Source organism: Otolemur garnettii, unplaced genomic scaffold (genome assembly GCF_000181295.1).
Source record: "Otolemur garnettii isolate 467f Iridium unplaced genomic scaffold, OtoGar3 scaffold00075, whole genome shotgun sequence".
NCBI classification, from domain to species: domain Eukaryota; kingdom Metazoa; phylum Chordata; class Mammalia; order Primates; family Galagidae; genus Otolemur; species Otolemur garnettii.
This window is the reverse complement of record NW_003852470.1, coordinates 5010647-5018119: the sequence shown is the minus strand read 5'-3', so window position 1 is coordinate 5018119 and position 7473 is coordinate 5010647.

Here is a 7473-nt window from a genome sequence, read left to right as displayed (position 1 = left end):
TGACAGCCTGCACCTGTCTCTTCTCTGTTGAATGGTTACCGGTTTATAAATGGCCATTTCTGGACATCAGAAATTCTTCCTCACTTGGGCAGCAGATTGTTTCTTGAGATGATAAATAGATGTTCCACACAAACTTGCATTCCTCTTTTTGTCTTCTTCTTTGATTATAAAGTAATATTGCACATGCCTGCTGGCTAGCACCTAACTTACTTGTGGAACTAGCTGATTGTCTTTACTGGCAGACGACCTTGATGATGTGCTCCCAGAGGTGGACAGAGGGATCCCAGGGACTGCCAAAGAGCCTGGCACAAAGGAGCCCCTCGGTGAATGCAAGTTGAATGAATGACTTACTGGAGATAGGCACACACACCACTACTGTGGACAAGTACATGGTTTCATTTTTTAAGCTATGATTATAAAAGAAAAATGCATGAACATCCTCGTGCATAAATCTTTGTCCACATCACTGATTATTTCCTTGCTGAGCTTTCTGGAAGCGAGTCAAGGCATGTGAACACCTTCTGCTGAAGATGTTGCTGAGCACATTTAGCTGAGGATTAGAAAAGTGCCAGCCCACCCACCACGCCCTGAACGTGGTGACTGTGCTCGCTTTATACGTCCTCACAGCTCTCTGTACGACATTGGGAAAACGGATTTTTTTCCCATTTTAGTCTTCATTTTGACCACATAACTAAGGAGTGGGACAGAATTTTAGTAGATTTTCCTTCTAACCCTTTAACTAGCATGACAATTATTTCTATCATGATACAAAAATTATATGTGTTCATTACTAACAAGAAGTATCCAAATGGAACTGACAAGCATAAAGACGGACGTAAATATAATAAATAATTCACCCAGGAAGAAAGAATTCTGTTTGTACTCGTATCTTTATGTCCGTATATCTTCGTCCATTTTCTGTTTCTACAATCGAATAGCTGAGCCTGGGTAATTTAAAAATACATGGAATTTATTTCCTACATTCTGGAGGTGGGGAAGTCCAAGATTATGGAGCAGCGTCTGTGGGGGTCTTCTTGCTAGTGAGGACTCTCTGCAGAATTCCAAATTGGCGTGGGCGTTGTGTGGTTAGTGGCTGACCATGCAGCTCAGGTCTTTCTCCTTCCTATAAAGCCGTTAGTCTCACTCCCAAGATAGCCCACTGATCCATTAATCCACTAGTCAGTGAATGGACTGACCCATTGTGAGGGCCCCACCTTTCCACCCAGCCACGTTGAAACTCATCAGCACGAGTTTCAGAGGGGACAACTATTCTAGACATGGCACCACACACATATTTATATCAATAGATATATATTTGTATCTATTGCATGTTCTATTTTATCCTCTGCCTTTAAAAATATCTCAGCGATCTTCCTCGACACTCTTTTCATGTCACCCAACTGTGTTCATTGCTATCAGAGTAAACACTGTTTGCACAAGTCTTTGTTGGTGGGTGGATGCTGAGGTTGTTTTCAGCTTTTCACCGCTGTACCCATCATGTGGTGCCACTGCTTCTACGGTCGATTTTAATAACTTTCCCAGTGTTTCCTTGAGTTGAATTCTTAGAGGGAGGATTATCTAGTCCCCAAATGTGTGGACACCAGCGTAAAGTTCGTCCCACTTTAAATTCCTACCAACAGCCCTTCGCATCAGAATCCTCGGTTTCCACAGTGTCCCATGTAATGTTTTTATTTTTTGCAAGCTGAGATACAAAAACTAACTGCTCCCCATTACCTTTTTGTAGTCAGTAGGGTTAACATATTTTATTTTATTTATTTATTATTTATTTTTTGAGACAGAGCCTCAAGCTGTCCCCCTGGGTAGAGTGCTGTGGCATCACAGCTCACAGCAACCTCCAACTCCTGGGCTCAAGTGAGTCTCCTGCCTCCACCTCCCAAGTACCTGGGATTACAGGCACCCGCCACAATGTCCAGTATTTATTTATTTATTTTTTGGTTGCAATTGTCATTGTTGTTTGGTGGCCCGGATTGGATTTGAACCCACCAGCTCAGGTGTATGTGGCTGGCGCCTTAGCTGCTTGAGCCACAGGCTCTGAGCCAGTTAACATATTTTAGTATGCTTATTACCAATGTGTATTTTTGTTGGCATGTGTTTTCTGCTTACAATGTTGATTGATTTATTGTGTAATATAGAAGATTTTTCCACTTTGGATTTTTTTGTACAGCAAGCATATTGTCAGTTCTGTATATCAAGGATGTGTGTATTTTTTTATATATTCATTTTATTTGTATTTCAGTCATATTTATACTTTTTTACATATATGTAGTTTTTTGCCAACTCAAGTTAAAAATGTCTATGTAACCAAATATTCTAGTCATATGCTTTAAACTTTCTGTATTTGGTATTCCAACTCCTAAGTTATTAAGGCTATTTACATATAAAAAGCAATTCCAGTGTGTGTACAGCAGAGAGATAGATGACTCATCTCACACAGATGCAGGCAAGGTGAGGTGGTGGTGAGAACTCAGAAAGTCACCACAGCCAGAGATTCCTGTTTTCTTCTCATATATCTGTTTCATTCTCCTGGGTGTTTTTTCTAATATTAAATTTTGCTTTTACTGTGATTCTATTGCTGTGCTTTACTTTGTTTTTCATTTTCTAATTTTATGAAATAAATATTTTATTTCCTGAATTATTTTGTTTGTGCATTAGTGATAAAAGTATTTAAAATCATGAATTTTCCTCTCACTAAAGTATTGGCCAGGTCCCATAGGTTTTTATGCACAATCTTTAAGTTGGCATTTAGCAGCTTAAAATTGCAGTTTTTGTTTTGTTGAGGATAAAGTTTATAAAATAATCATATGATAACATTATTCATAAGTCAGTTGTTTATTTCTAGTTTTCTGCAATTTTGATCAAAGAATGTAGTCTTAGAATATCCACTCTTTGGATTTTATTGATACTTTCTTTATCGTCAACTTAAAATCAATGTTTCTAAATGTTTCCAGTGTTCTGTGTCACTCTGTGCCATTCTAGTTGATGGATCTGTCATCATTCATTTAAGTGTTTCATTTTGGCCATTTTGAGTAATATCAAACTTTTTGCTTGTATAATCTTGCTTGAATATAGGTTATTAATATGACCTTAGGATCTATCCCATGAGAAGAATCAGTGGTTCAGATAGACATTGCTAGGTTTGTGATATCAAATGCAAACTGCCCTTCAAACTGGCCTCCAATTTATAATTCTACCGTCCATGTACGAAAAGTTCTTTTTTCTTTAGTTCTAGAAAATGTCATCTATTAGGCTTTGTAAACGAGATGTTTATATAGGTAATATTGCATTAAGTTATAATTCTATGATCTATTCTTTTGTCACTATAGCTTGACTTTCTAGAATTTCATAGAAATGATAAGTCATAATAAGCATTCTTCTTTGAGACTCATCTGGATCTCAAATTTGTTTATCCACTCAGCAGCTGATGGATGTTTTGGTAGATTCAAGTTATGCCAATATGTTCTATTACATCAATTATGAATAAAGCTGTTAGAATGGTTGGGTACAAGTCCTGTGGATATATGCTCTCTTTTCTCTTGGGTAAATAAATAGGAAATAAATTACTGGGAGTAGTAAGTGTACACTTAACTTTATGAGAAAGTGACACATTGTTTTCCAAGATGACTGTACCATGTGCAATCCCAACAGCAATGTACACTAGTTTCAGCTGCTCTGTATCTTCACCTGTACTTACTATTATCCATCTTTCAAAATTTGGCATTGTCCTGTAATCCTAGCCCTCAGGGAGGCCAAAGTGGGGGTATTGCCTGAGCTCAGGAGTTCAAGACCAGCCTGATAAAGAGTGTGACCTCGTCGCTAAAAAACGACCAGGCACTTGGTGCAGGCACCTGTAGTCACAGCTACGTGAAAGACTGAGACAAGAGAATCACTTGTTCCCAAGAGTTGGAGGTCGCTATGAGCTATGACACCACGGCATTCTGTCAAGGGTGACAAAGTGAGACTCTGTCTCAAAAAGAAAAAAAAATTGGCATTGTAATGAGTGCTTAGTAGTATTTCACCATGGTTTTGATTTACCTTTTGCTAATATGAAAGACGCTGGACAACTTTTCATGTTTGTTTGCCATTTATATACCTTTTGATGATCTGCTTAAATCTTCTGTCCATTTTCCTAAATTGATCTGTCTTCTTTCTGTTGCATTGTAAGAATCTTCACATTTTATATTCTAGATACAGTATTTATCAAATGTGTTTATATTTTGCAACTATGTTCTCCCAGTCTCTGGCTTGCTTTTTCATTTACTTAATAGTATCTTATCAACAGCAAAATTTTTGAATTTCAATGAAATCTAATTCATTAATCTTTTCAACTTGTGAATTATGCTTTAAATGTCATATTTAAGAAATCTTTGCCTAACCCAAAATCATAAAGATTTTTTTCTCCTAAAAGTTTTATAATTATGTTCATAAATTTTGAGTTAATTTTTTTTTCATTTGACAAATACTTATTGAGCTCAGACTATATGTCAAGCACTGTTCCAAGAACTTGGAATACGTCAATGGACAAAACAAAGTAAGGGCTGTGAAGTAAGGGCTGAGGTTCATTTGTATACAGACGGCCAGGCCATTGTTCAGGCCTGATTTCTTTTCCCCTGATGAATTGCCTTGTCATCTTTGTTGAAAATCAGATGGCCATATTTGTGTGAGTCCTTTCTTGTGTCGAGTTACCTTTCACCTTTGTACCTACCATCTTCTAATTGTTCTTTTCTCTTTATATTTTTCCTACGTGTTCACTATGACTTTCTTCCATTCATTTTCTGCCAAAACTTTTTCTACGTTTCGTATTAAATCTGGAATTGTGCAGTTTGGAGTCCCAATTTGCTTTCCTTACTCTGGAGCTTCCTTTCATCTCATGTCTATAGTTCTATTATCTCATCACTAATTTCCTTGTTTAGTTGAATTGTTCTTTTTTTTTTTTTTTTTTTTTTGAGACAGAGCCTCAAGCTGTCCCCCTGGGTAGAGTGCCTGTGGCATCACAGCTCACAGCAACCTCCAACTCCTGGGCTCAAGCGAGTCTCCTGCCTCTGCCTCCCAAGTAGCTGGGACTACAGGCGCCCACCACAACACCCGGCTATTTTTTGTTTGCAGCCGTCATTGTTGTTTGGCGGTCCGGGGCTGGATTCGAACCCGCCACCTTAGGTGTATGTGGCTGGCGCCTTAGCCACTTGAGCCACAGGTGCCGAGCCTGTTGAATCGTTCTTATAATAAATTCTTAAATAACATGATACATGCAGGGAAAACTGCTTCTGTTCATTGGAAGAAGAGCCTGCAGAGTGTTGCTCTTTGCTTCTGCTCTAAGTTTGCAAGGCTCCCGTGCGTTTCTTTCCATCTTGCTTGGGCTTAACATGAGCAACTCCGTCCATCGATTAGTTCACACTCATGTACTATTAGTGAGTTGCCCCAACATCCTTCTTACCTTACCTGGACCTACTTTATCTTGGCTTCTATTAAGCATCGGTCTTTGGTTTAATGGTTTTCCATTACTTTTTCCCCATAACTGCATCCAGGAGGGATAAAAGTACACAAAGCTTTTACAAAATACCTAAGTCAACTTAGCTTAAACTCACAGAAGTTTGCAGTAAGGGAAACCTCATGTGTAACTCGACACAGCCTCAAAGAAGGTCACCAGGATCTAACTTTGCTCTTTCTGCCTCTTTTAGTTGTGTTTGTCTTGGCTCTGCTCCTGAGTTCATGAGCTTTCATCCTTGTTCAGAATTTTGATCTTCTCAGACTGGAAATCTCTTGGTGTTTTATTCACGCTAATGCCACCCCCCACACACACAGGCTGGGGGAGCGGCGGGGAGAAGTCTTGTTGTTGGAATTCCTTTTGATTCATTCTGAGTTTGGGGAGGTACAGGTGGTGATCTTGATTCAGTCATCTCTTGGCTGATTGTGAGATCCATGAAGTTCAGAGTCTTTACCTGTGAGGCTTGGTAATTTCATAGGACAGGACAGTGGGCCTGGTCTCTCCCCTTTGCTGGGAGCAGGAGGAGGCCTGAGACTCTGTTTAGCAATAGCAGCTGCAGAAGGGGTGAGCGGGGGCAGATGGAGGCTGAGTGTGGGGGTCAGAAGGAGCATGGTGAAGAGACCACTGGGAGGAGAGAACAGTCTGGAACACGAAGCTCTCATAGACAGGGTGAGAACGAGACCAAAATCTGGGGTGAAGGCCACTCCTGGTGACTTACAGGGTCACCCCCTGTAACTCAGTCATTTCCAGATCACAGCTGCAAATTTTTCCTCCTATAACTATCTTCTCTAATATTATCTCCTTATTAGTTTTCTCTAAATTAATTTTTTAGGTATTAGCTGACGATGACTCTATCTTCATTAGCTTTGTCATAATAAAGTCTTAAATGGTATATCAAATATTTTTCTAATATACATGAAAATAAATATACAAGTCATATATAATATAAGAAATGCCCATTCTTGTGCTATCTACAGTCATCTCTGACATCTCTCTACATTACCATACTAATGGGCCCTTACTTGGAAAATGCTAGTCTGGCTGATATGAAGAAGGGAAATAATTCCTCGCCCGGATGTGCGTGAAGAAGTGTTGGCTTTCTCCTTTTTTACTACAATTTGAGGCCTCTTATTTCTTCTCCTTATCATGAGGGTTACTAAACATCAGTGATTTTAAATCACAAATAGCATCTTGGAGCTCTAGATTCCACGTTAGGATTTATTTTATTAATTTAAATTATCAATTCATGTACTTATATCTATACTTTCATTATAAAATACGAATACTTTATAATACTTTACAATTATTTTAATAGAAAGATTAGCTTGAGATGATCACACTTTTCCATTAAAGAGATAGTGTTTTTGAATACATAGAACCATTCTTAACACTACAATGCTTTAAGAAATTAATCATTTAAAAACTAAATTTCTATCATGCTCTAACCACGAATAAGAAATAGATATCTGTATCTCATTTTCTGAGTTTCCTTAATTAGTGCTGCATTATATCTAATCATCAGCTTTTCTCTTCATTCCTAGAGCAAACTGAAAATGTGTATATAGAAGATAAAAGCTAGGGGACTATTAGATCACCCCACAAGTGACAATGTTCTGTGGATTATGGACACTCATTTCATGGTGAGAAATAAGAAAGTCAGTCATTCCATTCTACCAGACAGACATTAGTTTCTCGATCTGAGGAAAATAGAGACCTTTGCCAAAGTGTGGACAACTATATTTCCGAGAGCCCCTGGGACCGTTCTAGTGAAGAATAGACTTCTACACATTATGAAACTATCTGACACAGGACATGGAAGGTCCTGAATCATTTTATTACCTGGCCTTCCAGTGATATCAGCTTTAATTTCTACACATCAGTTTACTTATGGAATTAATTTATTTTTATTAATCATATAAGGAAAGAAATCATTAGTAGTATTTCCCACTGTGAGTAGGATGGCCACCTGC